The 8273-nt window shown below is 41.8% G+C and overlaps 1 protein-coding gene across 3 annotated transcripts in view; it reads left to right on the forward strand.

The window, feature by feature from the left end:
* Window positions 1-8273, forward strand: part of HDLBP (high density lipoprotein binding protein) — a 69158-nt gene that overhangs the window by 14346 nt on the left and 46539 nt on the right. The window contains exon 2 of one of the 3 annotated variants that reach the window (XM_027116345.1): window positions 758-830. The exons of the other annotated variants lie outside the window; for them this stretch is intronic. The gene's annotated coding sequence lies outside the window, so the exon portion shown is untranslated. The remainder of the gene's footprint in view (window positions 1-757; window positions 831-8273) is intronic. 3 annotated transcript variants of the gene reach the window in all.

Genomic DNA, 8273 nt, shown 5'->3' on the forward strand with positions numbered 1-8273 from the left:
CTTCCTTGATGATGTCTACAGTCTGTGTTATCAGTAGGCCTTTGCACCCTCAAATCATAGGTTTTTCTCCCCAGTCTTCGAATTCCTCAAGGCTTGATTTTTTTATGGCCAGATCTCTAATCCAGCTGAAATTTTATTTTGGTGTATGGTGTGAGGTAGGGATCAACCTTTATATTTTTCCCAAAATGGATTGCAAATGGGCCCAGCGCTGTTTACTGCCTAGGCTATCCTTCCTTGCTGATTTGAAATGGCACTTGTTTCAAATGCTAAACTCATAGATACACATGAGTTTTTCTTTTTCCTTAGCAAAAACCACCAAGTACTAATTACTGTTGCTTTATGGTGTGCTTTACTTAACTTCAGGTTGAATGTTTTTTCTTTTTCCCCCTTTTTTTCTTTTTTCCAAATAACCTAGAACAATTTTATTTTTAGGTGAATTTGGGAATCTTTTTTACAGTGTATATATTGAAAAACAAAACCTACGGGGACGTTGTGTTAAGTTTCCTGGGGCTGTGAAAAATTGCCACAAATTTAGTAGCTTAAAACAACACCAATTTATTCTCTCACAGTTCTGGAGCTAGAAATCTAAAATCTGGCAGGGCCACGCGCCTTCTGGGGGCTTTAGGGGAGAAACTGTCCTTTGCCCCTTCCAGCTTCTGGTGGCTGCTCCCATTTTCTTTGGCTTGTGTGTTCCAGTGTCTGCCTCCACCTTCATATAAGCTTTCTCCTCTGTGTTGTCTCTTTGCCTCTCTTTCAGAATGACACTTGTAATGGACCCATCCAGATAATCCAGGGTAATCTTTAAGCACTTCTGGAAAGACTTTTTCCAGGTAAGGTAACATTTAAATTCCAAATATCAGGACCTGATGTCTCGAGTGGCCATTGTTTAGCCTACCGCAGATGTTATTTGGCATTTCCTTGAGGGTGTAGATGAACTTGCGGGGGCGGGGGCATGGAAACAGACATCTCTGTGATGAGTGTCCTGGATGATGAAACTGCTCCATGACTGAGGCATCTAGTGTGTGTGTTGTTTTGCTAACACTGAATTTCCCTTCAGTTTTCCTAGCTTTTCATTATAGTAGAGGGGTTTTCTAGACAGATGGTCATCTGCAAATAGTGGCATTTGTGTGTTAGCTTAATTATTTCTCCTTAGATTGTGTGTTTGACAGTCTGTGACCACAGTAGACATCTTTGCTGTTTCGTTACTTACTTTAATAGGATAATTTTGGCCTTTCACTAATTGAGATACATTTTACTTCTGGGAAATACTCTTCGTATTGCCATTTCCTTCTATTCCTGAAGTTACATTCCATGGGAAGCAAGGAATAGATGCTTGAATTTCATCAGTCAGACGGATGTTTTTTAAATGGCCATCTATCAGTAATGTATATATGTTTTTTTGTCCTCCTTGGAGCTATAAATGTGAGATGTATACATTACCTAATATTGAATCCTTACTGCATCCCTAGAACAGACCTACTTAGTCACAGTGCCTTATTCTCTAAATTTAGAGTGGATTTACTGTGCTGGTGTTTTGTTTAAAATTTTATATGTTTGTAAACTCTTTTGTAGTTGATAATCTCTTTTCTCTGCAGCACCCATTCATTGTTTTGGGGAGGCAAAGCAGTGCCCTAATTTTCCTCTGGGGAGCTCCCCTTTTTACCATGTACAAGCCATGTGTTTTGGTTGAAATGGCCCAGCTGCGTGGGTGGACCCTGATTGGCTGTAGCTAATAGACATATTCCATCCCCTTGGCCCCTTGACTATAGTTATTGGTCCTCTGATGGGCTCAGAACCCAATTGATGCCGGTGAGATACAAAAATAATTCATGGGGCAAAGAAGCTCCTACTTCCTTGGGAACTATCAGAAGATATAATTACTGCCATTTATAACACTTCTTATTCAGTACCAGGCAAGGATAATATTATATCATTGTGCACTTGAATTCTTTGTGTGCTCTTTCCTTGTCTTTATCAGACTTGAAAGAGTTAATTGCTCTTTAATTTATTTTTTCAGAGAAACTGATTCTGGTTTTGATTGACCACACCAGCTGTATTTTGTTAGTTTTTGTTTTCTATTTCACCGGTTCTTCGTTTATTTATTCCATGTACTTTCTTTGATTTTCTCTTTCCATCTTGATTTGAATGCTGATTAGCTCATTTATGTTCATTTCTTCTTATAATAAAATTTACAAGTTTGATTCATCCTCAGAGTATAGCTTTGGTAGCATCCTGTATGCCCTGATAAGTAGTGATCTTTGATCTTTTTCTTTTTTTACACCTTTTTGTTAGGAAAACCTTCAAACATATCCCAAAATAGGAGAGAATATTGATATTTCATATACCTGTCACCCAACTTTAAGAGTTGTCAGCATTTTGCCATTTTTATTTTATCTTTCCTTGCTTGTTCCGCACTTGTCATACTTTTAATCTTGAGTTTGAGTATTTTAAAGCAAATATCACATTTCATGTCACTTGTAAATACTTTAGCATGTATCTTCAGTAGATGAGGGCTTTAAAGAAATTTTACCTAGCAAAATTAACTATATTTTGTTAGTATCATCCAGTATCTATTCTGTGTTCACTTTTCTCCAAATGTCATAAAATACGTCTTTACACTTGGTTTGTTTGAGTCAAAGAAAACCCAAAGAAAGTGTCCACACTGCATTAAAAATCTAAACAATTTTAAAATCTGTAACAATCCCTTTTCTTGTTTATGAAAGCAGCGGGGCCATTTGTGCTGGGGTTTTTCCCACATTCTGCATTTGGTTGCTTGTATTGTTGTGGTGGCATGTGGTATATTCCTCTGATCCTCATACTTTCTGTAAACTGGTAGCTAGGTTTAGATGCTTAATTGGTTTGGGGGGTGGTTATTTGTTTTGGGTTTGGGGTTTTTTGTTTGTTTGTTTTGGCAAAGCTGGTGTAGGGAGGGTGTCAAGAACACATCATAGATTGTGCTGTGTACTTCATTTTGCATTATACCAGGAGGCGTAATGTCTGGCTGTCTTTCTCTTCGTTATGTTACAAGTGATCAATGAATGAAGTGTCTGAAGGCTGATTCTGTCCCTCATTATAAAGTTTTTTATCAACCAGTTATCTAAGGGGCTTAATAGCCATTTTGCTTATATTCACTGTTTCATTGGTGTGTTAGTTTCCTATTGCTGGTGTAACAAATTACCACACACTTGGCTGAAACCAGTCTCACTGGGGTTAAGTCAAGGTGTCAGCAGGGCTTCCTTCTGGAAGCTTTAGGGGAGAATCCATTTCTTGCCTTTCCCAGCTTCTTGAAGCCGCCTGCATTCCTTGCGGCCCTTTCCTCCATCTTTAAAGCACATGATTTTAAGGATACTTACTGCATTTAGGTCCCACCTGTATAATCCAAGATAATCTTCCCATCACAATATTCTTAACTTTAACTCTTATTCATTTGTAATATTCACAGGTTCCAGGACTGAGTACCTGGCTATCTGTTTCTACATTTATTTGTTGGCATTTTTACATGAAGAAGGTTTCCCTGATCAATTCTGGTTACTCTAAAATACAATTCCTCCTGAAGAGAAAGGAGAAATGATTTCTTTGCTTTATTCATATTTAGAATATGTTTGGACTAGCAACTTCCAAAGCAACAATGCATTTTTGTTGCTTTCCCCCCCTAGTATTATAAACTTGTAGATGTGCATGTAATTGTGTTTCAACCCATTGAAGCCAATTTTTGATGCTTATATTGTTCCCCCTAGTTGGCTTCTGTGTTCTTTGGACGTGACCCCGTTAGTCTGTGACTCCTTCCTTGCTCTTTGCCACAGCGAGATGTCCCATCTTGTGACGTGGACTCAGCTATTTTTCCAAGGAGCCTGGTTCCTTTTAGTGGGGAATGGTGTTGATTGCCACAGTCTGTGTGCTCAGGGTGCCCAGTGCCACTGCATTGCTTCTCGTAGCAGATAGGCCTAGGAACCGATCATGAGTATAGATGTTTCCAATTCAAATAAAAATCTACATGGTTTTTGCTAATGCTGAAAATTGTTTTTTAAGGATATTAACCTTATCCTACAACATAAAATATTTTTAGCATAATAGTAACTGATGTTATTAGATTATATCCCACTTGGAATATACTGTCAAGTTACTGTGTTTTAAAGTTATGTTTTTCTCTGATGCTTGCGCCACTGTTGTGACATTGTTATTTAGGTTCATTTCAATTTTTTTTACTAAAAGTATTAAAGAAGTATAATAAACATACAGAGAACTATGCAAATCCTTAGTGAAAATTCGTTGAGCCATAAATGTTAACTGAACCCAACCATGTAAACACCATTAAGACAGAGAAGCAGGACATATTTGTTTTTAGAGTTTGTTCTTCTCTGATATATGTGGTTCTAAAGGCAGAGGGACTCAGTGGTATATTCAGATGAGTTGCGTCCATCCCTGTCCCTCCTCCCTTTTCTTCTCCCAGTGTTGCCTCCCATTGTTTCTTCTTGCAAATACGAGCAGACATAGGTACACTGTGGTGTTTCCGACACTTTCTTGGAGTTAGGTAGCTTACTCTGCACCTCCTGCCTCCTTCGCCGTTTCTCACTAACCTTGTCCCTAGAGACCATGCGTAACAGTGCATGGAGATCTTGCCATGCATGCCTCTTAGGCCGCCTGTTATTTTGTTGCATGGACATAGCATGGTTTATCCAGTCAGTCTCCTCCTTAGGGAATTTGTGGTTACTTCCAGACTTCATCAGCTTTTTATTTCTCAGTTTTTCTGCTCTTGCATTTCCACAATTCTTTCTTCACACAGTAGCTAGAGTTCATCCCAAGAGGGTGCTTCGTGTCTGCTTGGAGTTGGCCTCTGTGCGTTCACCTTAGTCTGGCACCACCATGCTGATGAGGGCCCTGCTGCCCACCTGCTTCCCATCCTTGGCTCCCTGTGGAGCCAGAGATAGGTTGTCTTTCTCTTCCTCCCCTCTTTGGTTGTTACTGGTTTTCTAGTAGGAGGGTTAACAGTTTTTTCGTGCCCTGTCCAGCGTTCTCTGTTGACAGATGAAACCTCTAAGGTCCTGCACCCCAGATGCTCTTACAGCATGGTGGTCTACCCTGAGTCCTGGATCTCAGGTGTTTGACTCAGGACAGAGATTAAATATCTCTGCTTTGGTCCATACCTTGTATTTTGTTTCGTTTTTGTTTAATGCTTAAATTTTTAAATTTATTTGGCTGTGCCGGGTCTTAGTTGTGGCACTCGGGGGATCTTCCTTGTCGCGTGCGGAATCTTCATTGTGGTGTGTGGGATCTTTAGTTGTGGCGTGTGAACTCTTAGTTGAGGCATGCATGTAGGATCAAGTTCCCTGACCAGGGATCAAACCCGGCCCCCCTGCATTGGGGGCATGGAGACTTAACCACTGGACCACCAGGGAAGTCCCTGTACATTGTACTTTGTATTACTGTGCCTTTATGTTGAATTAGTTCTTTGAGGGGTTGGGGACAGCTGTATCATTAAGGGTTTCTAGGAAGTCTTTAAATCCCAAAGTGAGGGATTTAAAGGGATTTAAATTGGGAGACTCAGAAAGGTAATACTGGAAGAGATGATGGAATCCCATCTCCTCGTCTGACAAATGAGGAAGAGGAAACAGGTCAGTTGAAGATGTGTGATGTGCCCAGTGTCACCAGGCAGACGGCACTTGAGTGCCCACGGAGGCTTAACACCCTGCAGAGGAGAAAGTCCGAAGACTTGATGTTTCTGATGTTTGTTTCTTCCTTTGTAGAAAAGCATTTCATTTCTATTTGGACAGGACTTGTTCTAATTCTTAAGTATCCACCCATAGCTTTAGCTAGCTTTGTATCCATTGCAAAGTTTTTTATAAACACGAGCTAAAAGCTCATTCTAGCTCATGGAACTTTTCTGTGTAAATTGTAGGAAGAAAAAACACCTTCAAGTATATTGCCCTAGGTCAAACTTGGAATTATTTTGTTTCTTGTAGTTTAATTGTAGGACTGAGGGGGAGAGCCAGCCAGAGCCCTCCTCCGTGGCCGTTCCATCCCGTCCTTCTCTTCCCAGAAACGCCCTCCAGGTTGAGGCAGGAGGGTGGGCCTCCAAGCCTGTGTGTGGAGGCGCTGCTCTGAAGCATGGTGTTCAGAGACCTCACGATGCACTTCCCTAGAAGCAGTGGTTGGTTTCTTTAAGGACACAAAGACGTGTCGAGGCGGAGACCTAAGGAGTCATCTAATCCAGACGGTCACCTAGTGGGGAGCACGTCACCGGGTGGGAAGTGCTCTGCCTAGGTTTCCAGGGCACAGATCCAGCGAGGTGTGCTCCCTCGGGGACCTTTGTCTTCGTGCTGAGGTGAAAGGTGTCTGTACTCGTTCCTAGTTGTGCTGTTAGCTGCTGGCAGAGATTGGCCTTCTGTGCTGCCCTCCAGACACTTAGAGACAGCTCGCAGGTGCCTTCCGATTCCCAAGGGCTTTAATGGGTTAACGGAAAGCCTCATCCTCCACAAAGAAATTCACCACAAAAAAGCTCACTTCAGACTTCTTGCTGGTAACATGGTCTAATAAAACAGAAAAGAAAATCCTTGTGACTCAGGCTTCCACTCATTTATAGTAGCTACTGCCACGTAATAGCACCTTTGTTTCCCTCCAAGTGGAAGTTATCTTTCTTGAAAAAGTGAGGCGCGTCATATAATACAGCTTCTCCCCCCCTCACTCCCCATATACACTCTTGTGAACACTTAGCATATGTCCATCCATAATTTCTGTACCTGTTAAAACACACTTTTTTTGGTAAGTGGTATATGAAATATATGCTTTTATGTGTGCTCACCTACCAACTTAACAGTAAAATTGCTGACTTTTCGAGTCAGTAAGTGCAGCCCCCGTCCTTCACCCTGTGGCCCTGACACTTCTCAGTACCCGACTCTGTGCTCCTGTTCTTTCTCCTCTTCACAGAACTCTGTGTCCTCAGTGGCCTGAGTGTCCTTCCAGAGTTATTTTTGCATAGACAAACGTGTTTCTCTAACACCACGGGTTACGTATTGGTATAACATAGAGCTGCCCCTTTATTGACACGGATACTGGGTATGTGGTGTAGTTGGGGACGTTTGCTCGTTCACCAATCATTTGATGCAGGGCTGTGTGTACTTGAGTGTCTGCTGACTGTATCCTACGTAATCTCTTCTTGCATAAACCAAGCTCATATAATACGTCATCTAGGACATTCACCATCAGATCAAGAATTTAAGACACTTAATAAAGCAGTTAGAACACAGGATTCCTTGAGGGTTTTAAGATTTTTTTTCACCTGACATTTTTTTTTAAAGCAAACTGGCTTCGTTGAGAATTTCAATGTGGTAAACTTAGTGTTCACAGAAACATTTCTCTTCACTTTTATTTCCTTATTTTTAATTAATTAATTTATTTTTGGCTGCGTTGGGTCTTAGTTGCTGTGCGGGCTTTCTCTCGTTGGCATTGAGCTGGGGCTACTCTTCATTGGGGTGCGTGGGCTTCTCATTGCAGTGGCCTCTCGTTGCAGAGCACGGGCTCTGGGCGAGCGGGCTTCAGTAGCTGTGGCTCGCGGGCTTCAGTAGCTGTGGCTCGCGGGCTTCAGTAGCTGTGGCTCGCGGGCTTCAGTAGTTGTGGCTCGCGAGCTGTAGGGCACAGGCTCAGTAGTTGTGGTGCACAGGCTTAGTTGCTCCGCGGTATGTGGGATCTTCCCGGACCAGGGATCGAACCTGTGTCCCCTGCACTGGCAGGCAGATTCTTAACCACTGCGCCACCAGGGAAGCCCAAAATTTGTATTTTAAATTACAATGTGTAATCAGATTGCTCCTCAGAAAGGTCACTCAGTTATTCTTCTTCCAGCCACACCAGTATGCTCACACCGTTTCTGTCCTCATACTTTATTTTTGCCAATTTGAGAGGTGAAAGAGTCTCATCCTACCTTCAAATCTATTTTTTTTGTACAAATTAAATGTTTCCTGCATTTGCATGGAAGATTTTTGTATCTTTTGCCGTTTTTTTTTTTAATGGGTTGTTAGAGTGCTTGGAAATACTGTAAACTACACTTGGCCACTTCTTTCTCAGATCTTTGAGACTATACCCTCTACCATGTGCCCCTGGGTGTTTGTGGTAGAGGAGATACTTTCGTGACTAAGACAAGTACCCATTTTGTATTTTTTCCCCTACTCTAAATTTATTCATTATAAACAGGAGATTTGTAAAAAATGACTTGAGGGCTTCCCTGGTGGCGCAGTGGTTGAGAGTCCGCCTGCCGATGCAGGGGACGCGGGTTCATGCCC

The sequence above is a fragment of the Aethalodelphis obliquidens genome, unplaced genomic scaffold, assembly GCF_003676395.1.
Source record: "Aethalodelphis obliquidens isolate GAN/ISIS:26980383/991018 unplaced genomic scaffold, ASM367639v1 scaffold2, whole genome shotgun sequence".
Lineage (NCBI taxonomy): Eukaryota > Metazoa > Chordata > Mammalia > Artiodactyla > Delphinidae > Aethalodelphis > Aethalodelphis obliquidens.